Genomic DNA, 25,795 nt, shown 5'->3' on the forward strand with positions numbered 1-25,795 from the left:
ATTTATAAAACCACTACGGAACAGGACCTCATGTGTGGGGAGAGCACTCATTCATTAACCTCTAACCCTACTCTGTATGCAGAGGGGAGAGTTCGCAGGGCGTCCATACACTGCTAAGATTGGGAGCATTCACTCGGGCTTCCCAGGCTGTGGAGGGCAAGAGGTCATGTTCCCAATCTTGCCAGATTGCCTTCTTCTTATTTATACATGTTGGCCCTGCCCCTCAGCATTGAGCAAGCATCCATGAAACGGGTGGAAATATAAAATGCTAACCATTTTTATCACTTTAATAGGAATTTCCATTTAAAAATGAGCACTGTGAAAGGGAATCTATCCTCTCTGTACATCATGAGGACCTTCTTTGATGTCATTTATACACGAATGTTCATGAAGGATTAACTGATAAAGATGAACATTTCAGGCTGGCACTAAGTTCTGATCATTCTATTTCAGCTCAGAGAGACTGCTCATTCTTCTAAATCTAGGTGGTTAGTAATGTATGCAAATACCCAGTAAAAAGGAAATGATTACAAATTCCTAAACTCATTCTGGGATGATCAAGGATTAGGCTGTTCAGCTCTGAAAGAGAAGTCTGCATACATTTCAAAACAAATACCAAGTTGAGTAATAATTTTCAGATCCTTTCTTCAAAGTCTCTGAAATACCTTGGATCAAAAACATAAAGCAAGTACAAAAAAAACAAAAACAAAAACAAAAGCAACAAAACAAAACCAACTCTGGTCTGCTTTCATCAGTACAAATACCTTATTGACATATTTGACTTATTAATTTTTAATTTCTCCCTAGAGAGAAGCACAATTATTACATTTAATACTTAATGCAAATGTCATGCTAGTATTTTATGTTGACCCTCATACTTTTTTTTAGTGGGTGTTACAGGAGGAAGGGACCACATAGGTTCCCCCCAAGGAAAGCAAGTGACATTGGACTGCTTGGACTACTCTTCCCAAAGAATGACAGACAGCTGGCTGAATTACTTCTGCTGGTTATCAAGATGTTGTGACAGCTTTCTCCAAGAGTGAATGATCTTTACCCTACTTTATATGAACTTTAGAAAGGTGAAGTGAAACATTCAAGGGCATCCAAGGAGACAGTGAACTCTAAAGCAGAGCCTTAGGGAGCCTGACTCCTTAACCAAGGAGCAAATCATGAGATAAGTCTGCCCTAGGAGGGAGTTGGTTCCAAGCTTCCTGTCCCAGATACACTTCCTGAATCACTACTCGAACGTCTATTTACTCCTACCCTGGGCTTATCACCATTATTTTGGTATTCATCAATATTCTTATACTTCTCTGCCCTTTTAACAAACTATATTCAACAACATTATCAATTGTTTTAGAAGTCGCTTTTCCTAGCTAGCCACATCAGTTTGGGGAAGAGTAAAATAGCAATTTGGAAACAAGAATTTTTTTGTACCGCCTACAGCACCTGGTCTTCCTAGGTGGTCTCCCATCCAAGTACTAACCAGGCCCGACCCTGCTTAGCTTCCAAGATCAGACCAGATTGGGCGTGTTCAGGGTGGCATGGCCATAGACTAGAAACAGTAATTTGATAAAACAGTGACAACAAGGCATCTCAGATTTTTCAAGGCAGTGGAAAATTTTGATACTTTGGAATGTAAACATCTTTCAGATTCTCCTTAGATCACAAGGTATCTAAAAACCAACTTAAGACCCATCTCTTAATTTTCTATTCAAAAAACAAGATGAACATAATTAGAATTAAGTACAAAGTATGAGCTTTCAAATTAAGAGAAAATTATGTTCAAGGTCTACAGAGACAAGGAAATTATATCTTGAGGTTGAAATATTATCAGTCCAAAGTTTACTGTGTCCAACTGGCATACCCAAAAGAGTTGGGAAATACCCTTGAGTCTACAAAGAAAAGATACGCAACATGACTTCTCTAGACAGCACCAATGGGGTCGTCCACAGGGAGAAATGGAGCCTCACTTCTCTCCAGTGTTTTCTTTAGCTCCTTCTCTCATACTCTTGATAACTGCAAGGCTACCCCAAAATCCTCAAGTTGTCTCTGTTGTATAGATAGCTTCGTATTTCCAAAAGTCTCCCTGTTCATTCACTTTCCATCATTACAGACACACTTATCATCTGGGTCGCCTAACTCTCCACCTTCCTGCCTCACAATCTCACTTCTGCACCTGCAGACTCTGCTAGGGAATGCTGCACTCCTGACTCTGGCTCTCTGCTTCCCCTTTTCTGCCTCCAACTCCACTCCCAGAACCTCTCAACAGCCAAGGAACCTCCCAGAATCTTCCAGACTTATAGAAGCCAGACATGATAATTGCCATTAGTGTATATGATTGGCAATCTCTACACCACAGTTTTTAAATACTATTTTTACTAAAATATGCTTACCTATTTAAGGCTGTTCTTAAAAGTGATACATAAATCCTTATTTTTTTAAAAAAAAAAAATCCTTATTAAAAACAATCATCCAGAATAGAAAAATGTGGATGAGAAGGCCAAGTTGCCCTTTAATCATGTGATGCCACTTCCCTCCCCTGAGGAGCTCCAGGTGACAGAGTGGGCTGGATCCATTTGGACCCAACTCCAGCTTTCAGAGCGACGAACAGTAGTGACAAATGCCCCAAATTCGGGTCTCACAGACAATCTTATTCTTGACTTACATAAGACCTTGAAATTAAGCATTTGTTGGCATAGGTTAAGCCCCAACAGAGACACAGTAATCAGGCAATATTAAGAATCTCTCTCCCCAAGTCTCCTGCTTAAGAAGCTCTTAAAGTTCCTCTCTGGGAACCATTATGAATTTATCTGCACAGTGCTGACAGTCAAGTGGCAGGACTGATAAAGCTTGTGTTTGGCTTTACTAGTTATAGAGCTAAAACTACTTGAAGAGCCTATAAAAACGCCACCAAATATTCCTTTTGACCAACCCATACAACCCTTGTTTACAATCACAAAATCCTGCTGGTTTATTGGGATTAATTGCTAACTAGTAGTTAAAATACTAGAGTTTATGAATGACTTTTTAAAAATGCAAATTAGTATGGATTCAAGACTATCTGTCTTTCACTTAGTAAACATTTATTTAGCATCTATTGTAGGAGGGAGTCCTGTGCCAAGGGCTGGGGATACAGTGACATCTCACATCTACTTGTATAGAGGTCCGCTTTCTTGAGTGAGAGAGAAAGTAACGTTCAATGTGAACTGCCCCCAACCCAGAGCTGGATTTATCCATGCCACAACCTGTCATCTGGATATGTCTGTGGGAGTGTGCCCCATGTGTGTTTTAGGGGGAAAAAGTTGGGGCTGCAGCTTTACAGAGTTCTCAGTGCAGGCGGGAGCCAGTCAGTGGTGGATAAGGAAGCAGAACTCAGGTTTATATACACACAATACTAATCTCCCTCTCACTCCCCAGACGTTGACAGCCTCGCCTTCCATGCCCAAATTGTTATCCTCCTCCAGGCTGCCCTAGATGTCAGCTTCAACTTGATTTCATTGGTACAAAAGTATTGACTGAGGGGCTAAATGAGCACACAAGGGCCTGTACAGCCAGCTTCTACTCCCCCACCCTCCCCAGCCACGCCCCCCCCCCAAAAAAAAATAATCACTGAAACTGCCATTTTGCCTTTCACTGGTAATCTTAGCCTGCCCGGACTTTATCAGCATAGCACAAGCAACCAAGGGAGGTCAAGCCAAACCAGGTCCTTGATTTAAATGACTATTTGAATTATTCCGTATCATCTCCAATAATTTTGTTTTAGTAGAGAAAGGGTCTGTGAGAAGAAAAGGAAATATTTAAGGTTTCCTCCAGCTGTTTAAAACTAGTTAAATGTGAACAGAAAAAAATTGTTGGGCTGTGTTGAGGCACTGCATACATTTTGTCCTGTGCATCTCAGTGTTCACACACACACACACATGCTGGGAGGCTTCACAAGCAAGAGGAAGTTCCCCTGAGCTCTTTCCTGATGGGACCTCTTCTACCCAAGATCCTGCAATGGGAGAAAGTTCGCGCTCAACCTGCAGACCGCTGTGTAATAACCCCCCAGGACCCAAGCACAGACAGCTCCCCAAAGACACGGCCCCCTCCTTACTCTTCTTCTAATGCGCACATGACAACTGATCGCACTCCACTCACTGTTTTCCAGCGGAGAAGCCAGGTGCCTACATAAGCTCCCACGACTATCAGCTCCAGACACTGACACAGAGCATGGACAGGCGCCAACAGCCGCTCCAGGGGCAAGGATCACAGTGTGCTGGGAGCGGAGAGGGCTGATTCCGATCCCAGAGAATCCTACTGAGCTTCAGAGGCAGGCTTTCTGAGGGGGAGTGGAGGCTGGGAGCACAGTATTCTCACTGACAAATGAGGAGGACTTTTCCCCAGGGGATCCTGAGTGGCACAGTGTCAGTGTTTATTCAAAGTACTATTAACCCTGGCTATGCACAAGGATCTGTGATTACAGCTAGGATATTCAGGACCAGAGATAGAGATGGAAGGATTGATAGAAAGGAAGATAGGAAGGAAGGGAAGGGAGACAGCACCTCCTGAGAAAATGAACTACTTTCATTTCAAAGTGAAATAAGGGAATCTCAGAGAGCAAAGAAGGATAAAACTATGGGGGATGTTTATTTTTATTTTAATAAGAAGTTTTTTCTCCCTTGGGGTTTGGCTTATCTGTCTATATATATATCCATAGAAAATATTATTCTTACAGTCCAGAGTCTGTTCATATTTATTTGTACAGATTTTTAAGGGCAAATAAAAGACAAGCAGAGATACCATTGATACTTATTATTTATACCTACTGTTGTACTCAGATGGTGTGTTTATATCTTCCCCAGCTAGTTCAAGACAAATTTGTACTTCAAGACCAAAAGTACTTTTGAAATATACTATTAAGTTCATCAAAGATGACTTTTCCAGCAAACTCCTACCAAAACCTTTCTGAGAGGCTGTGACCAGATCCAGTCTCTGAGCAAGGGTAGGAAGGACCCTGTCGACTGCACACTGCCATGGCCATGTCCCCAAAGGGTCTGAAGACTCCTCTTTGGCTGTCCAGCTAGGGTGGCCCTTCTCAGATCTCAGTTGCCCTCACTGTCCCTGCATCTTAAGGCACCTCCTCTGCCACAAGTCTTAACTTACTCCAATTCCTCATTCACATCCACCGTTTCTCCTGATGTGGTCTTTGCATGACCTACATGAGATTCACCGGGGCACCTGCTAAAATGCATTTTTCAGGGAGGAGAGTTCCCAACCTCTCTACTCTATCCCCAGAGTCCTTCCTAAAAATTTAATTGGATCATATTGCTATCCTGCTTAAGAACCTCCACTAGCTTCCTGCTGCATAAGCAATACAGTCCCAACTTCTTACTACAGTAGTGCAAGTCTTCAATGTCCCCAGTTACTCCTCAAGCTTCATTTCCTGCCAGTCCTCATGTCCTAAATTTATGCCTTTCTTCTGATCACATGCAACCTTTTCACATTTTTGTGCCTTGTGTTTGTTGTACCCCCAGGCCTAGAATGTTCTTCCCTCCCTGTTTGATTAGAGAACTCTTCCTCATGCTTCAAGGCCTGGCTCAAATGAACTTTGCAAAACCTTCGATTACTTTCTCCCTCTGCATCCCTACATGTTGTCTGAGGCTCCGATGTTAGCACTTTGGGCACTGCATTGTAATCCTTTTTTGTATTACTCTCTCTCCCTAGAAGGATCTCTTAGTCATGGTGGTCAGCAGGGCATACAATTGACAAATGTGAAAGTATGTATTAAGTTTCTATCTGGGGCCCAGCTCTGTACTGGTGGCTGAGGATACAACAATGAATGAAGCTTGCTCCCAGCCTCACAAAGTACAGCTTGTGGAGAAGAGAAACAATTACAAAGTAATTGCCACCATGTGTGATGAATGTTTTGCTAGGAAAAGTACCTAGAACAGGTTGGGGGTGAGGAACCCAAGAGGACCTACCCGGGTCTAGAGGTGAGAGAACACCTCCCGGACAGTGCCAGGGCTCCCTTTTGCATTCCTAGCACTGCTGCTGACACACTGGGAGGTTCCAAACAAATTTCTTTTTAGTGTCACCCAAATGCTGATGATCCTCAAATGCTCGTCCCAGAATTCTAGACCCACAGGCTCATCTATTAGACATCTCTACTCTGTGTCCTACGCAACACATCTAAAACTAAACATTTTCCCTCCCAAACCTATTCTACCTGCCCAAATAACCTACAGCGTCTATAAAGGCACCCCCTTGGTTGGCCAAACAAAAAATATGGGAATTATGTATGATTTTTCCCTTTCTATAATTAAACCCTATACCCAACCAGTGCATCCCAGCGTGTCAATTCTGCTTTCTAGATTCCAAGTGTTTACCCTCCTCTTGATCCCTGCCCCCCACCCTAAGTCAATCTTCATCATTTAAGACTTCCAAGGATGATTTTTCTAACGTACAAATCTGACATAATAAGTTACTTCCTTGGTCACAGTTCTTCAATGGCTCTTTCTTACCTCTGTGGTTCCTCCTGGCGTACCTTGGCCTGAGCACACACTGCACTCTCCCCTGGGAATGGGGCAGGACCCCCGGACTTGGGGATCCAATGTAAGGGACTCTTTTAAGTACAAGAGGGGCTGAGACTTAAGGACAGTGGAGGGTGCCTGGTGTATCTTAGTAACCAAAAAAGCCAAAAGTGTAATGAATAGTGTTTTGATCAGATCAAAATGTTCCTGCATTGAAAGAGACATACTAATTGCATTAAAATGTTCCCTTCACCAGATGGCAAAGGTGGAAGCTTTTCAGGATGAAAAAAAGTTTTGTATCTTGATTGTGGTGGCGAATTCATGGGGGTATACACATCTGTCAAAACTCACCATGTCGTATGCTTTAAATGAGAGCAACCTATTGTATATAAATTATATATCAATAAAGTTGTTATAAAAAATGTCCCCTCCATCAAAACTATTACATGAATATGGCATACTCCCACCTAAAATGATCTATCACAGCTTATCTGCCTGTAAATCCTTTTTCCTTCACTACCTCCATGAAGACTTTCCTGGAGTCTTGATATCATTTCTCTTGTCTTCCACAGTATTATTAGTAACCCCTCCCCATCCTTGACAGTGAGGTCTCTGAAATCTCCTTGACAGAAGAATTGACAATTAAGGAACTTCCAATTTATAGAAATATTGGCTTGTGGTGTCAAGGTCTCAAGTGACTAACGTATGGGAACTATCTTCATTTCGGTAACTACCTACACTCAAAAAGTGCTTGACCTATAGTAGTAGGTGTTCAACAGTATCTGAGGAACAAATGGAGTAGAAGAGACATACTCTGCACATTAGACTCAAGTGATTCTTACTTGAAGAAGGCAGATGGTGCTATTAATAATGACCCCAAATGCGAAAGGTACAATCTTATACTAACCTCGTTGGTGAGTAATGTATCAAAACCCCAGATTTATTAAAAAGTCCTCTTCGATAACTGCTCTGCCCCTATCCTGAGGTAACCATTTCAAAGTCAAAGGAACAACATATATGATCAGAATATTTCAAGTATCTTTTTTTAAAGCATTATATAAGTTTATGCAACTGATGAACTATGGTTCTTAAGCGTTGCTGATTAAAAAAGTGTTTCACAACTACTGCCATACAAAAACATGCTTTGGGGGATATACATGATTATAAGCTAAAATCTAAGATATACACATGATTCTAAAATAGTGACCAAAGAACTGTCCAATCAAATGGTCATAGCAACAACTGATTACTGATAAACAAACGCTGCACAGGACAAGGACTACTGGCAGTAATGGCGTATTTAATTTGTCATTGTCTTGCAGTGATCTTTCACCCAGATTCAGCAGGCAAGGGTAAGAGGAGCAGCGTCATAGGATGGCACTGGCAGTATGTACTTTGCCCCTGCTCTCATTACTCGTCCCATCATTACCACCACTTGGCCGACCACCAAAGGGATAAACATCAAGAGAGACCGAGAAGAATTAATACTATTTGGTCTCTGTGATCACATCATCAAAGATTTATTGACTATTCAGTGTATGTTCAGACTGAAACAGGCAAAAATGGACTAAACTTGGATTTTACTTTGCTTTGTTCATTTAGTCCTTAGCTTAGCTTGATTGACCATCCCTTGCCTCACATTTTTCCCTGGAAAAGCCAGATAAAATACTAGACATAAGCCTTGCTATTAGAACCAGGAAAACACTATAGGGAATCAAAAGAATGAAGTAAATCTCCTCAGCAAGTATGTTCTGTGGGTGTAGAACATGAAGTTGGTCCCTACCCAGATCTCCTCATCATCACTATTTCAGGGCACAGGAGCCCACCTTCTAACACCACATCCTGCCCTTCTTTGCAAGCCCTCCCTGCCCATTCTGATAGGTATTATGCACCAGGAATAAATGCTCCCTGGGACAGCCCTCAGACAACGACTGACAGGAGTTGGTGTATAACCCCTCCAGCCTGTGGGACATGTGTTCTTCCCTGGCTGAGGTCCCTAGTGGGTTGAACCGCAATAGTCTCCAGTGGTAACCGGCTTAGCAACCCACCCTTTATTGGCTGCCTTCCCTTCCTCCTCCCACTCTTCCACTCCCTGACTAGTAGTTTCCTCACCTCACAAATAATCTACACAAACAACCACTATCTTTTACTCAACTTGGAAAAGAAAGAAAAATGAAGAAAAAAAAAGCAAGACAAAGAAATAGGTGAATTTATGCTATCTCATTCTTTTAACTTATATACAGTCTCCATAAAAACACATATGCATATAAAGATAACACTGATTATATTAGCATGTATAAAGATGCACCCATCTTTTCCATTAGTCCTATAAGAATTTTAATGTATTCTTCACAACCCACTTTTATGAAAATATTTTTAAGATTATTATGATATTATTTATGATCATTATTCTAGTGTATTCTTAATGTCTCCGGACCATACTTTGTGCTGCCCAGCCCAAAGTGACCTCAAAGAGGCAAACATTAAGTATATACATATAGTCATAAACAAAAAACAATGATATATATAATGATTATATATGTTTCGGAAAAAGCAAACTGTGATTACACAGCAATAGTTGGACACACAAGGAATTCACAACTCCCCAAAGCAAACACATCTGGATGACCTGCTTAACAATTCCCCTCTGAGATACAGGAATGTCTCCATATTTCATTCCCTGTTCCTTCCCTGTTCCTTCCCTGAAACAGTTTCAATCACTTGACAAATCATTATCATTCATTAATAATGCTTACCGAGTGCCCATATGTGAAAGAAATTCACAACACATTTTACAGATGCAATTTCTTTCCCCATGGAATTTTTGCTTTAATGGAAACAATATAGAATATATATGTCTTCCTTTTACATATTCTGTTTGGGTTTGTTGTTGTTTCTTGTTTTGGCTTTCTCTCTCTGTTGCAGAGGAAAAATTTTCCTGGTTTTACAAACTAAGTTGGATCATTTCACTTCCATGAGTCAGGAAATACTTTATGAAAAAAATAAAAATTTAAAGGGGACTGAGGATAGGAGGTGAAAGGAAGCTGAGTAGAGGCAAACTAAGCTGGCTGAGCAGTGCTGGCTGCGCTCTTCTGTATGAAAGAAAATTCCTGGTGGTGGGTCGGTCACCTTATGCAGGGATCAAGGAACAATCACTGAGGACAAAAAGAGCACACATCAAGAAGAGGTCAAACTGATAGCAAGCAAATATTGTCCCATTATCACCGTTCTCATTGCCTCATCTCAGACTATCTTGTCAATTTGATGAGATCACATTCTCTTGGTCCCCATTCCATAGCCAGAGACTGAATTCCCTACTAAACAGCTTAGAAGTCCAGAAAGGTGGAATCTAATTTTCTCTTCGAAAGCTCTCTGCCAGGTCTGCCTTAGCCCAGTCATGATGGCCAAGGTGTTGGAGAACTCTGTCCCTTTTGATTATTCTAGGAACTGCTCCTAAGCCCAGACTAAGTCTGATAAGAATCCTCGCCCTACTGTTCAGAGACCTTCTGATTTGGATGCTAGTATAAGGACCCAAGGAATGAGCTTCCCTACATGCTGATCCTGGATGACTTGGGCTATTGGTATAGGAGCCTTCCTAAAAACATGGGAGTATCATCCAGTGATGCAGACAATTTGATGGGTAGTCCTTACATAGAATCACAAAAGTTTAGAGGTAGTGATTTAGAGGTCCAACAGTTTTAAACCTATTTTTTAAAAGAACTAGAAGTAGAACTCTGCTTTCCCACTAAAATTGTATGTTGAGGCAAAAGAAATGAAAATATTTATGTAGCTGGAACTTGGGGAGGGGAAGGGATCTCCACGCTGGCCCCTAAGTAAGAACTATCTCAAAGTTCTGTCTTAAAAACCTGTTATCTAGGTCAGCCCCTGCCCCCATTTTATGGGTACACGGTTTCCTGATGCTTAATCCTTTGCTCTTTTTGCTATAACACCTTATCTTGAAGAATCTACTCTGAACCTATGGAACTATGTATGGCAATATTAAGCCATGAAAATTACTGACTCTGCTTTCATTAAAGACTCCCTCCTGTTTATTTCCTGAGAAATTTTTAGTTCTTTGTACCACATTAACTCCAATTGTTAATTTTGGATTCCTCTTGGCAGAAGTAATATACATCAGATTAGGTGAAACACATATTACTATTAACAAAAAAAAATAAAAAACAAAAAAAAATAAAAACAGCTTATGGTCTACACACTCCAGTTAGATTTAATCAGCAAGACTTTAGTATTATACTACAAAAGAATTTGAATAGTGTTTTGAATTTTCCTATAAAAAGATTCTGCCTATATTGTATAATTGGCCTCGTGTTGGTAGATTCGATAATTCAGGCATTAGGTGGCTTCCAAGTCCTTCACCATATTATAAAATGTAACACTAGGATACCACTACCTAGCCCTCAGGAGCTTATCCCCACACTTCATTCAGTTTCACCAGGTAGTCAGATATGACATGCAATTTGCTACCCTGGCACAGAGAAGAAACAGAGAACAGGATAAGAACTGTCAGCACAGCCCCCTTGGGAATGGGCTCTGTGATCCCAACCTGCCCTGTACTAGCTCTTGGATTATTTACAAGACCAGAATCCTTAAAGTAATTATGTTCAAAACCTTGTAGAAGAAGGGAAGCTAAGTGAGAATTTGAAAGAAATGCATGTACATAGTTGAAAAATTGAGAGACAAGGTGGAAGTAGGCGTGGAAGGATGAGGTAGGGTATCAGACTTTGTGAAAGCCTGTTTTGTGGGAGGGCTCCTACACATTCCCACGCCACTGAGACTGGGGGAGGGGAGATGTTGCAGCATCAGAAAGGACTGGTAGTGGAAGCAACAGCAGTGAAAAGGAGGCCACAGGAACGAGGAAATCGTCTACATGGAGTATAAATTCAAGGCCAAGATCCAAGTAAAACATCAAATTGGAAAGAAAAAATAACAGAAACATTTCAGATGACAAAACTGAAACTCTGTCTCTGAGACGTGGCTACTTAGGTCTCCCTTTCACGCCTGACAGCTAGAATCAGAGCCCCGTCACTGCTAGACACTGAGTTCCTGTCATGTGATGCCTCTGGTACAGATGGAACCTGCTCACTGCTCAAGTGATCTGGGCAGGGGACTAGGTGTGTAGGGCCAACTCGCACCTCCTACTCAGGTTTCTCAACCATTAGCTCACATTTGAAACTTGGTATTAGAAAAGTTCATGCTGGGACACTTTCTGAACTCTGCTTGCCCTGGTCCTGGCACTTGTGCCCTACAAAGGGAGGGGGATTTTAATAGCACTGAAAAAAAAAAAGAGAGAGAGAAAGAGGGTGAAATACTTGTAAAGTTTTTGATGGTACTGAGTCACACACACACATATAAGCATGCAAGTGGTAAGAATACTGTATATTGTATAACATACACAATAAAACTTTTGGTAGAACAACCTTGTATATTACCTTATGGAGCAGCAAGGCTAAGTTAGAGTTGAGAACCAAACTGGGGCTTCTAAACATCTGGGGCTTTTACATGCTTTTTACTGTAGATTGTTTTGGAGTTACCTACAGCTTTCTGAACAGAGCGGAGCACTGAGAGCATGTATATTCTGCAGCACTGTAGAAAGAGCTCTGGGGTTAATTATTTGCTATATAATCTTGACTAAGTTATCTAACCTCTGGTCCTCAATTTCTGCATCTGTAAATGGGAATACTGAAACCTACTTCATAGGGTATGGTTGGAACAAATGAAATGAGATGATGTATGTACAGCATCTACTATAGTGCATGGTACACAGTAGATGCTTCATTCATTCAACCAATATTAACTGAGCACCTTACTTTTTGCTAGGCACTGTGCTGGAAACAAAAGTTAGCACAGACAGATTTGTTACCTGTCCTCTTGGCCACCAAATAGTAACACTCATTGTGAATTGCTTGTCTTGAGTGAAGTACCCCAGTGGTCCTACATGGGCTTCAAAAGTAAGTGAGGTATAGACTCTGTTCCTCATCTGCTTAAATCTGATCGAAAAGGTAAGAGAACCATGGCACTGAATGGCTCTGCTACTAATTACGTGGCCTTGAGCAAGTCATACAACAATTTTGGAGCTCAGTTTTCCCGTAAGTAAAACAAGGAGGCTGGATTGGACTAGTGGTTCTCAATCTTGGCTGTGCATCCGAATCTCCTGGAGGAGCTTTTAAAAGTATGGATTCCAGAGGCCCATCCCAGACCTGCCCATCAGAATCTCTACATATGGGGCTCAGGGGTCTGTCATGATTTTTAAGATGTCCTCGAGTGGTTAAATGCAGATATCTTGGTCTTGGTCCACCTGTAAGATTCCTCTTAACAAGAAAGTTCTGTGATAAGTTATTGTAACAAAGAGCTATAAAGCTAAGACCACCACAGAATAGGCACCACATCAACTGGTACCATGGAAGAGGAACTTGAGTTGGGTCCTGGATGAGGGCTAGAATCTCACCTTGAGGAGAATGAAGAACGGAACAGTATGGAAAACATAAGTCAGATATGTGGCTGGAGGACAAAAGTGCTTGAATGGGAATGAGGGGACATGAGGTTGACAATGCAGATTGAGACTAATGTTATTCCTTCCTTCCTTCCTTCTTCCTTTCCATTCATTATGTGACCTTACTTTGAAATAGGGTCTTTATAGAGGTCATCAAGTTAGAATGAGGTCATTAGGGTGGGCCCTAATCCTATATGACTGGGGTCCTTATAAAAAAGAGAAGTTTGAGAGCAGACATGTACAGAGGGAAGACAATGTCAAGAGACGCAATAAGAAGTCATGAGCAGTGGATGACTAGAATGTGCATCTATAAGCCAAGGAACACTAAAGACTGCTGGTAAACCACCAGAAGCTAGAGCAGAGGTATGGAAACTACTCTCCCTCACAGGCCTGAGATGGAATCAGTCCTGCAGATGCCTTAATTTCAGACTTCTAGCCTGTTTTAAGCCACCCAGTTTGCAGTACTTTGTTATTGCAGCCCTAGGAAGCTAATAAATAATATAACGGCAAAGGCAGAAAGGCAAAAGGACTGTTAACGGTTGTGTATTAGAGGCCTACCAACTGATGCAGTGAATTACTGAATTAACCAGCTAATTATGTGCCTGGTACTGCACCTGGAACACCTCATTTACTATCACTCTGTATCAATAAATATTTCCTGAGTAATTAATGAGATGTTGGGAACAAAAGGAGGAGCAAAGATGGATTCTTGGGGAGAAGGTGGGATGTGGGAGGATATGTGGGTTTAATCTCAGACACATGAGCTTTTCCAGATAGAGATATCTAGAGGCAGCTGGACAACAAATGAAACTTGGGAAAGAAGTCTGGGCCAAAGATGAAGTTCTGGGGACCATCCACATAGAGATAACAGATTAGATGCAGCTAGAAAAATTATATAGGAAAGGAAAAGAGTACTAAAAGCAGACTCACTATAACTTAGAGTCTCAGAAAAGGACAGGGAAAGAGGAGAGGAGACAGACAAGTTTGGAGGCACAGAGGAAAGAAGAGATTTCCAGGGAGAACTAGTTATGAGAGAAGGGGAAAGGGAGATGGGAGTTTTGACACTTTTCGAGTTTTCTTTCCATAGGACAATGGTCTTTCTTTTCTTTCTTCCCTCCCTCCCTCCCTCTCTTTCTAACATAAATCCATGATAAGTCTCGAATGGTTTTAAATGGAGCAGCTTTTAAATTTCTTAAAATTCAAATTTCTGGGAGTAAAAAAGTGTTAATCCTGAGTGTTTTAATAGCAGCCTTAACCCAAAAAGCTCAAAGAGTACTGGATCAAGCAAATAATCTAGGAGCAATTATCACCTCCCTAATGTCACAGATAAAAAGGCTCAGGAGAAATGGAGATATGAAGCTCAGTTTTACCTAGAAAATCGGGTTCAGGTGAAGAGTTGGGTTCTGATTCTTGGGCAAATATTCAAATCAAAGCACTCGCCACCTCATCTATTCATTCATTCATTCAACACATTATTGACCAGCTGGCGCTGTACCAGAAGCACAAAGATAAATAAAATCTTAAAGGAACTAAAGTTTAATGGGGAAGATAAACATATTATCAGGTAGTTTAAAAATATGTTAAAGACCTGAACTAGAGAAACTTTAAAAAGACAATAATGTTTCATTGATGGGTGACTGGAGAAACAAATATAAAGACACATGGAGGAACCATGAAGACATTATGCCAAGTGAAATAAGCCAGACATGAAAGGGCAAATATTGTATGATTCCACTTTTATGAGGTACCCAGCACAGACAGATTCATAGAGACAAAGAGTGGAATGGTGGTTGCATCGGCTGGGGATGGGGGGGATGGGGTATTAATGTTTAATGGGTACAGAGGTTCAGCTGGGGATGAAGACAGTTCTGAAGATAGGCGGTGGTGATGGCTGCACAACGATGTACTTAAAGTCACAGAACGGCACACTAAAAAATGGTTATAATGGTAAATTTTATGTTTTGTACATTTTATCTTAATAATAATAATAATAATAATAATAATAATAAAATAATGCTTGTGAACCTATCAGGTAACTGCAAAGACTGAAGTTCTTCTTCCCTGAATCCCTGTCAGAAATTAAAGCTCCTTCAGCTCAGGGAATGGCCAGATTCTTACATTACCAGATGCTATGTTGGAAGGGAAGTATTCCACTTTCTACTGCACAGTTGATAGCTAGCAGCGCCCCATGGTTCTAAAGACACACAGAGGCCTTTTCAACCATGACCTGTGTGTAACAGGTTCTTACCCTGCACAATTAGGGATCAGATGAAGCTGACACAACATTCCAGGGGGTCAGGAATTATGGCCCACCATCAGGGAGAAATACGAACTCTCCCAACTGCCTCCCTCCCTCCCACCATCACAAAAGTGGAACTCCAACCACAGACCTCTCAGACTGAAACCAAGGAATCTGTCATTCAATTTAAATGGCATGTTACCACTGGCATTAACTGTTAATATTGGTCTTAATAGTTGGGCATTCCAAATTTTCTTTTAACATACAGAAAAGATATGGACACGTTAAGTGACTGCCCCTGTCGAATAATAAGTCAATGTCAAATTCAAGCAGAGACCAGGTACAAGCTGCTACTGCAGTATACAGCACATATTTTTTTCAAGTTTTCATTATAATTAATTAGCATTTGCATCTTTAAAGGTAACTGTTGGGTTTTATTTTATTATATATTCACTTTCAGAAATATTAGAAAATAAGAATAAGAAATGAGAAGAAATAGCACTTAAAACCGTATCACCTAGACAGAAACACTATTAACACTTTGGCATACTATTTCTTGCTGGAACATGCCCTATATTAATTTTTAAAGTTCAGTCCCTTGTATAGGTATTTGCCATTCTCCCTAGGTACACATGGCACCGTGTGATCCAGAATGGGTTCCCAACCCCTGGGCCGCGGACCGGTACTGTCCATCCATGGCAGGAGGTGAGTGATAGGCGAGCAAGTGAAGCTTCATCTGCATCTGCAGCCGCTCCCCAGTGCTAGCATCACCGCCTCAGCTCCACCTCAGATCATCAGGCATCAGATTCTCATAGGAGCAGTGGTCCCTGGTGCCAAAAAATTGGGGACCACTGCAAAGGATCAGGTGACTTTCCCAGCATCCCAGCCTGTCAGGAGGGAAGTCAGAATTAGAATTCAATTCTCCTTGATCATCTGAGCCTCTTAGCCTCTCTAGTTACTATCTGTACGATTAGAGTCATCACCTATCACAGCCAGAGTCCCTGGCTAAAAATACAGCCTACTCTGAGATGGTTTCTGTTACTTAAATGTTTGAGAGCCAGCCAGAGCCTGGCCTGGGCACTGAGCAAACATCTGGGTAAAGGACTGGCCAGAGAACCACCCAGCAGCTGGAGGCCATATGGGCACTGAGCCTCCCCAGCCAGCAAGTCCTCCCTCCACCTCCTGCAAATCTCCCCTTCAAAGCCTTCCACCCCCTCTTCTGCCAGATCACAGCTCTCCTTTGCTCCTCTGCCCTCACTTCCCCAATCTGCCCAGGATAATAATTCCTTCCGCCTTCTTTGTTCCTTTTTCCCCCCTGTCACGTATCTATTGTCTTCCTTTTCCACTCTACCTGCACCTGGAAAAGTTTTTCCCTCCTTTGCTTGTCAGTCTGATGGTTTCCTCCTAGTGCTTCTCTCTGGAAGGCTTCCATGGACTTCCCACATCGAAGGCTTTCCTGACCAATAAGTCTCACCAGAGAAGGGTTTAGCCAGATTCGCCAAGACCTGCTCCGGGTCAAGCAGACTGTGTGCTGCTGAGGGCACAGTGATGAACAGGAAGGAGTGTCTCCCCTTGAGTGCCTGAGTCTGGTGAGAGGACAAACCAAAACCAAATAGCTGAAGGAATGTCCTAGGTTGTATGTTAGAATTTCAGTGTACAAGTGTCTTTGAGAGCTTTGAGGAGAAAGCAACCTCGCCCAGGGAGGTTAGGGAGGCGGGAAGAGAGGGCGGCTCTGATTGAACCTCGGTTAATGTGATTATCCCACGGGCTCCCAAGATGCAAGAGAACACTGCAAACATGGGGCAGGCACGTGCCAAGGCCCTCGGGCAGGACAATGCAGGCAGGAACGGCTGGGAACGCCGCCCTCAGGAGGCCGGGCCACGGTGTGCTGTGCACGTGTCCCTTGTAAAAGGGGCTGACACTGACTATGAGCTCACCAGATTCTCCAATTCTTATTTTCAGTGGGGAAAGTTCAGAGCAGATTTCCCTGGGCATCAGTTCACAGCAGAGCTGAGACCACTGCTGAAAGCACCGTTAGAGGTTCCCAACCTCACCCAGGGTGGCACTGCCACAACGGGCAGGGCCACAGTGCAGCCACCAGAGTCTGCTTGCGATGAATAACCTCTGTGGCGTTAGATTCTCAGAACTGGCAAGTTGGCTCATCTACTAAACAGGACGAGGAACCTGCTCTGACGGCGAAGGTTCCATAGTCAAAGAAGTATGGGAAACGCTCCCTCTCCTCAGGGATTTACATTGCATATGAAACATATTAAAGTTCTGTGGTTTAAAAAAAAAAAGTGTTTAATTTGGTCGAAACTAGCATTTCTCGAACTTATTTGATCACACAATCCTTTTTTTCACCAAATACCTATTAACCTCTAGGGAGGAACACATGTTGGAAAGTGCTGGATTAGATGATTTCCAGCCTACCTTTCAGCCATTAAAATTCATTGCTCTGTGGATTAAAAATAAGTCATTGGGCTGGAACTGGAGTAATCAAAATATAATTGGGTTTTATATATACTAACTTTTATTCTAAGAAGATAATGAAACTGGAAGTGTGACATGACTTTACGAAAGGGCGTGATGATAATGAGGAGGGGTCAAGCAGGCGGCCAAGAGGACGAGAAGCGAGACGAGAAATAATACAGAGAGCAGAAAAAGAAAAAGTCCTGAGGGGAAAGCAAAGGGTTGAAAGATAAAGCCAGGAAAACCCTGATCAGAAGAAAATAAGTTAGGAAAGTCTGCAAAGCGTGAGACAGTTTGAGAAATTCTCTGGGCACCAAGAAAGGCTGAGACAGGGACCAGGAGGCCATGAGGAGAACAGCCTTGCCCTCGAAGTGCAGGAGAGCAGTGCGGCAGGGACCACGGGACTGGGGGAAGGAGGCCTGGCCGCACAGGAAGCGCAAGTAAGGAGCGTCCTGTAAGAAAGCACAGCACCACTTCTGGCAGGAGGGGAACAAGAAGATAAGCTTGGGGTGAAAAGATAGGGAAAAAGGGATAATGAATACCTTCGACTGCAGCAGACTGAAAGAACAGCAAGGAGCTGGTTATCGATAATCTACCCGCTTAGTATGAATAGTTACAGGTTAAACCCTCGCCCTCTGCTCTCCATCCTTTTCCCTTCCGAGGCCTCTGGAACCTTGCTCACCAATCACACTCCTCTCTCAAGCATCTTATGCCCCTTTCCAACCCACCTTCAAGTTTTTCTTGACTCTGCTACCCCTGCACCCAAACTACTGCTCTATTTCTATCCTTCATTGCCAAACTTCTTGAAAAATGTTCCACTGACATATTTACAATTTCCTGGTTAGACTAGTCACCTCCAATTTAACATGTGCAAAAATGAATCCATCCACTTCCCACTCAATCCAGCCCCTAACTTAGCTACTCACATGAGTGCCACAACCTTCCAGTCAGCCAGACTTAAAGCAGCAGCCACCTCCCGACGCGTACAGAGGTGATAAGCCTTATGAAATCTACCTCTGCTATATCTTCCATCTGTGCCACTCTTTGAGGTCTCATTGCACCATCCTGACCTCTATTACAGTGGCCTTCTAAATGTTCCCCATACTCTAATCCTGGGAGGGCAAATACCCCCACCGAAGCGCACCCTCCCCTTGCCTTACCAGATTACCAGACATCAATTAAAAGACACAATAATAGATTACAGTACTCTTTCCTGCTGAACCCAGCCTTAGTCTCACAATCCTTAACAAAGTATACAGTCCTAGGAAGCCACCATCAGTCAATTAAAGTTGACACTCAAGATGACACTCAAGCATACATTTTATCGTAGTTTAATAATTCTAAAATCGGAAGCAAATTCCAATACTGTCAGCCAAACAAATTCCAGTGTTGCAATTACGTAGTCCTGACATAATGACTGCCTCTGAATGACAAGAGCTCGGTTGTAGTTGTGCATATTGTTATCACTTCGGTTGGGTAATGTACATTGTTGGTACAACACACACCAAATTTAACTGTCATTTAAAATGTCTTCAAGAAGATGACATCGTGATTCAGCATTGAAACACAAAGTTATCGGTACACAGAAAGGCATGGAAACAGAACAAAATATAAATTTTATATTAGTAAATAAAATGTCATCATTGGAATGGCCAAAGTTCCATATTTTATTGCAAAAAAAAGCTTTTTTTTTCTTTTACCAAAAAGCTTCATGGGACCCAAGAAAGAGAGATACTCAAAAAAGTAGATGAAGTTGGGTTACTTCTTACTAAGATGTACTTATCACAGGCCAAGCAATTGCAACTGAAGGCAAGAGAAATGGACAAATCCCTCAGAACAGATGAAGAAAACTGCAAAGCAAGAAAAACTGGCATAAATTCATATATTTCACGGGACTATCTTAGAAGCATTGTATTGGCAGTGTTTTTCTTTCTTTGACATATAGGAAATAAAAGTATAGCATAAAAATAAAGGCATTTTAGAGTCAAAAAAACTCTTGGTTCATATCAAGCTTAGCTTAGCATCTCAGTAATTTTTTCATTGTGTCCCCAGACAAAATGTCAGCAACAATAAAACCCCCTCATAGCTCCATTTAGTAAGTATTTTAGTCTAAACTACTTAATAAGTATTTATGTTCCAACAACTTAGTAGCCCTATTCAAAAAGATGATACACACAAATTGAAAAAATATATTTTTTTTTCATTTAATTCTTAAATAACCTCACAATAACCCTCTAAGGTGAACTCTCATAACTCCCTTTAGAGATGAGGGAGTTGCTTAGAGAAGTTCAATGACCTTCCCAAGGTCTTAGAGCTAATAAAAGGTTCTGACTTGTAAGATAGCAATCTGTGTAGTTTTTATTTCTCCTGTAGAATATAAACTCCCTAAAAGCAAGAATTATGTCTTAGTCATGTTTGTATTAAGCAGAACCCAACACAGCATCTTGCCACAAAATAAACAGTGAATAGTTCTTGAATTAAATAATTTCTGCCAAAGAACCCCTCTCATTACAGCAGCTTTGACATTTTCTTAGTAGCAGCCTCTGTGCTTGCCATATTGAAGAGGTTGGTTTTGGTACCAAAGGCAATGGAAAGAAGAATGGCTGGACAGAGGTGGCCAAGAGTCACCCAACGGGTGACCCTCCTGGACAACAGCAAGTAGGCCTGGGGAAGTCTTATCCTTGTAAGCCATTCCTAAGCTGTTCGGCCTTCACCAACTCTGATTTGACTGCCCCGCTCGGCTCTGCAGCGCCCAATAAACTCTACCAAAAGCACACAGGTCTTCAGCCACCCGAGCATGAACACCCTCACTGTGAACTAAGGCAGTGTGAACACCAGGGGGTCAGTATCATGTGTGCTGAAACCAACTACACCAAAAGGCAAAGGCCGGAGAACCGAGGTCGGGGCGAGGCTCTGGGGCAGCCAGGGGCTCACTGTCGCTGCTTCCGAGCCAGAACCTGACGCCAGACTCTCCGTGGCGGCAGTTCAGGGCCTCTTCGCAGGTGACTAGTGAAGCCACTTGGGTCTGTGGAAACACAAGCTTCCATCACAACTATATCCACACGGGCACCCTTGCCATGGGAGCTCTTACACAGCAACACATTAAGTGGCTCCAGCTGTATCTCGGACACCCAGCGTGACTTCTGCCACAGCAACCAAGCACAGTAAAATTGCAATCTCATACACTTACCTTATGGCCTGGGTGTGAGCCATGTTCCCCAGTTATCTGTCCTAAAAAGGGTTTTTATTTCTCCTCTGGAGAAAGATCACCTCTGAAGAAAGTGCAGAGTATGCTGGAGGAAAAACAGCTCTCCACAGGAATTCATTTAATTCACTTCACCTCATGTACCCTCCCAAATCCTGAACCTGAGGTATGTATGTATGTTTCATATGGGGTGGCAGACAGAAAATGTGTCCCCAGAGAAACAGCCATGGAGAAAAAACTCCATAAGGATTAAATGGATCTACCACACTGAATGCTGACAAGCCCCTGCAGTTCTGAAACGACAGCAAGTTAAGAACACAGAATTCATAGATCTCCCGAGACCACAGAAATCATCCTGTGGAAGTTACACGTGAGAAGTAAGCTTAGTAAACAGGACTGCACAGAGACAATCCAGGGGCCGGGCAGTCGATCAGTTTGGAGACCTTACAAAAGCCCCACATGCCACATTACTTCTCCCAGGCCTCCTGTTTCCCATTTGCCCATTCTGATGCTGGGGCAATTGGCTACAAGGTGGCAAAGAAAAAAACACAACACTCCACTCTAACAGTACCTCCTCCGATTCTTTGCATCTGTGGAAATGAGAGCAGTTTTTGAGGTACTCCCACATAGGTTCCTTCATTTGGTCCTCACAACACCTCAGTGATATGGCAGGGCACACATGAGTCACGAAGGGTAAGTATTGGCCTGAAGTCAGACCACAAGTTCTCAAATCCAGATCTCTCCAAGTCAGGACTCATCTGCTTCATCTTTAATCCAACGCCTCAAAGCATTCTTACCACCATACAGATGGGCAAATGGCAGCATGAAGTGATTTGCCTGAGGTCACACACACATGCAAAGCGTTATCATATTATCACCTGCTCTTGTAAAATGATTCCCATAAACTATAAGGTTGCTAGTTGATGGAAAGAACAGGCTGGCATGGGAGACTTGACTCACTACCAGTGCCAGACATGTCACTGAAATAAGACTCCTAGAAATACTTTTCAAAATATTTAACGAAATGATAGTATTCAGTTAGAATTTTGTGTTATTTCTAATTAGCTCCAATTATCTTAAGAGGTATCATGTAACACAAAACTAAATTTCGATTCACATTTATTTAAAAGACATATACCATGTAGTATTTTAGGAAAAGGGAGAGAAGAATGTCACAACATATAACAAGTTTCCATCTCTGAAAGTTCAAATTTATTTTCTGAGGACTTTCATTCACCCCTAAGCTTCCACAATTGTGCAAAGACACTATGGACAAAAAGCTAAAGTTACTGTGGAATTTGAACATCCCTAAGATCTCTGAGCTCTAACCACAAGATGCCTCACTCAGCCAATACCCCTATTCAACAGGCCAGCTGTCAGATGGGGCTTTGATGCACAAGTCATCTGTCCCAAAGGAAAGTCCCTAGGCTCCCGAGCTCCTGGAACCCTAATGATATCAGTCAGTGATGATTATAAGATTTTCTACTAATTAAATAAGAAAAGAATATTAAATACTCCAAATACATGAAGACCAAGATTTGTAGTTTATCAATTTATCATGGTTTGGCTGATAAATTGTTCAGGTTACTTCCTCCATTGATAACTAATGCAGGATGCCTAAGAGATCTGTATTAGCTACTTAACATGTTTTACATTTTCATCTTTAGTGGCACAAACAATGCGCCCGAAACAGAAAAAAATATTTTCAATTCATATATCTCATAAGCTACAACACATTAACAACTTGTACGATTCAATTAAAAGATATTCAATCCAATTTTTTAAATTGGCAAAATATCTGAATAGACATTTCTCCAAGAATATATACGAATGGCCAATAAGCACATGAAAAGATGCTCCGCATAGACATTAGAGAAATGCAAATCAAAACCACAATGAAATACCACTTTATATATCTGTCCTATATATCTTTATATATCTGTCTGCTCAGGCTATCATAACAAAATACCATAGACCGGGTAGATTAAACAACCGAAATTTATTTTCTCACAGATCTAGAGTTGGAAGTCCAAGAGCAAGGTTCAAGCATGGTTGAGTTCTGCTGAAGGCTCTCTTCCTAGTTTGCAGACAGCCACCTTCTCACTGGGTCCTCACATAGCAGAGAGAGAGAGTGAGCAAGTTCTCTGGTGTCTCTTCTTATATAAGGTCACTAATCCCATTAAGAGGGCTACACCCTCATGACCTCATGTAACAGTTCCTCCAAAAGGCCCCATCTCCAATACTACCACACTGGGAATGAGGGCTTCAACATGTGAATTTGGAGAGAACATAATTCAGTCCATAGGAATACCCATTAGGATGGCTATAATTCAAAAGACAGATAATAACAAATGTGATAAAAATGTGGAGAAATTGGAATGCTCATATGCTGCTGGTTGGAGTCGAAAATGATATAGCTACTTTGGAAAACAATCGGCCAGTTCCTCAAAAGGTTAAACATAGCTCCAAAATAACCCAGCAATTCCACTCCTTGGTGTCTGCTCAAGAGAAATTTCCACACAAAAACTTGGACACAAATGTTAATAGCAACATTATTCATATAGCCAAAAAGTAGAAATAATACTAATGTCTGTCAACTGGTGAAAGAATAAATAAAAGTTGGTAAACTCATACAATGGGTTATTCAACCATAAAAAGAAATGAAGTACCGACACATGCTACAGCATAATCTTGAAAACATTATGCTAAGTCAAAGAAGCCACTATAAAACACCACACATTGTATGATTCCATTTTTATGAAATGTCTAGAATTGGCAACTCTACAGAGACAAAAAGTAGATTAGTGTTTGCCAAGGGCTGGTAGGTGGATTGGAGAAAAAGTGACTGCTAATGGGTATAGGGTTTCTTTTTGGGGTGGGGGGGGTTGAGTGGGGGGTAAATATGTTCTAAAATTGATTGTGATGATAGTTGCACAACTCTGTGAATATACTAAACACCAGTGAACTGTTCATTTTAAATGAGTGACTTGTATGGTATGTGAATTATATCTCAAAAAAAACGTCATGTATTTTAAAAAATGGTAGTTAATATTTCTGGAATCCGGCTGAGACTTGCCTTAGGAGAAAAGACCATGCCCTTGAGTAAGACCTCTTCTAGACCCAATCTAATAAAATATGACACAAGCCCCAACAGAATCTGCAAGAAAGACGAAGCTAGTGTTTCAGTCCACCAAGTTAGTTTGTGCTTTCTATGAATCCACATGAACAAAGTCTCAAAACGAGCCTACATCAGCACAAAGTGATCAGCTGGCAATTTAACTACCTGCCAAAATAAGAATCAACATACTTCAGGGAATCAGGGAATGATAAAAAAAAAAAAAAAAGCCAGTCTTTAAAATGTTATCAAAATGCCCAATATTCAATCAAAAATCACTAGACAAAAAAATAAATAGGGAAAAGTTGAGAAAAATATTTAAAATAAGATAAATTTGACATGGCCTAGATACTGACCATAACTGACAAAGACCCTGAGACAGCTTTTATAATATTTAAGTCATTAAAGAAAAATATATTCAAATAATAAAAATATTGGTCTTAATGCAGAAATAAAGAATCTCAGGAAAGGAACGCAAACTATATAAAAAAAATAAAAATTTAAGAACTAAAAGGTACAATAACAAAAATGAAAAATTCACTGGATAACCTTAACGTCAAATTGGAGATGTAGAAGAGTCAGCGAACATTAAGACATCAATAAAAATGATCAAATCTAAAGAACAGAGAGAAAAAAAATTAAAGAAAAATGAACTAAATTTTAGGGACCTGAGTGGCAATATCAATCAGCCTAATATAAGTATAATGAAAGTATCAGGCTATTTCACTTACATGTGGAATATAAAACAAAAAGTTACAAACAACAAAACAAACAAAAACAAACTCAGACAACAGAATGGTGGTTTCCAGAATGGAAGGAATGTGGGGGGAGGGTGAAGTAGGTAAAGCCGGTCAAATATATGGTCATGGAAGGAGACTAGACTTTGGAAGAAGAATGGTTAGAGACCACACAATAGAGTGCATAGATGTCTAATTATAATCTTGCACACCTGAAAATTATATAATGTTATTAACCAGTGTCACCTCAATAAATTTTGTTTAAAAATCAGGATAAGTGGATGAGAATAAAGTAGATTAAATGTCTGAAGAAATTATGACCAAAAATTTCCAACATCTGATGAAAATCACTATTTTATATATCTAAGAAGCTCGTCAGATTCCAAGAAGGATAAACATAAAATAGACCATGTGTCAGCACATCATAGTCTAACTGCTGAAAGACAAAGATGAAATCTTGAAAGTAGTATGGATTGTGGAGCTGAGGGAGACATTATGTACAAGGAACAAACATTTATAAAGACAGCGGACTTCTCATGAAAAACTATGAGACAGAATACAATGAACACCACCTGTGAAGCGCTGAAAGAAAAATAACTGAATTTTATATCCAACAAAAATATCCTTCAAAAACAAGGATGAAATAAGAACTTTTCACGAGAATGAGAGCTGAGAGAATTCACCAACAGGCCCACACTGTAAGAAATACTGAAGGGACAACCATCAGGCTGGAAACTTGGGTCTATAGAAAAGAAGGAAGAGCACATGAAATGGTAAATAAGAGTGTAAGTATAAGAGACTCTTATCTTTCTTCTCATAATCTACCTAAAAGACAACTGATTGCTTAAAGCAAAAGTAATAACTCTATAAGGGGTTTATTGCATATGCAGAAGCAAAAGATACAGTAACTTAATAAGGCATGCCAGCAGGTAATGAAATTATACTGCTGTGAGTTTGTCACATCTGTAAAGTATAGACTGTGAAGAGGTACAATATGACTGTGAAGA

General features: G+C 41.1%; 1 protein-coding gene and 1 non-coding gene across 2 annotated transcripts in view; both read right to left on the minus strand.

The window, feature by feature from the left end:
• The window catches only part of WNT5B (Wnt family member 5B), a 99,002-nt gene that overhangs the window by 58,963 nt on the left and 14,244 nt on the right, over positions 1 to 25,795 (minus strand). The gene's annotated exons all lie outside the window — the stretch shown is intronic.
• On the minus strand, positions 1,438 to 1,556 carry LOC118614598. The gene has a single exon (XR_004956126.1). It is a non-coding gene; the product is annotated as a 5S ribosomal RNA (ribosomal RNA).

Source organism: Rousettus aegyptiacus, unplaced genomic scaffold (assembly GCF_014176215.1).
Source record: "Rousettus aegyptiacus isolate mRouAeg1 unplaced genomic scaffold, mRouAeg1.p scaffold_m13_p_2, whole genome shotgun sequence".
NCBI classification, from domain to species: Eukaryota; Metazoa; Chordata; class Mammalia; order Chiroptera; family Pteropodidae; genus Rousettus; species Rousettus aegyptiacus.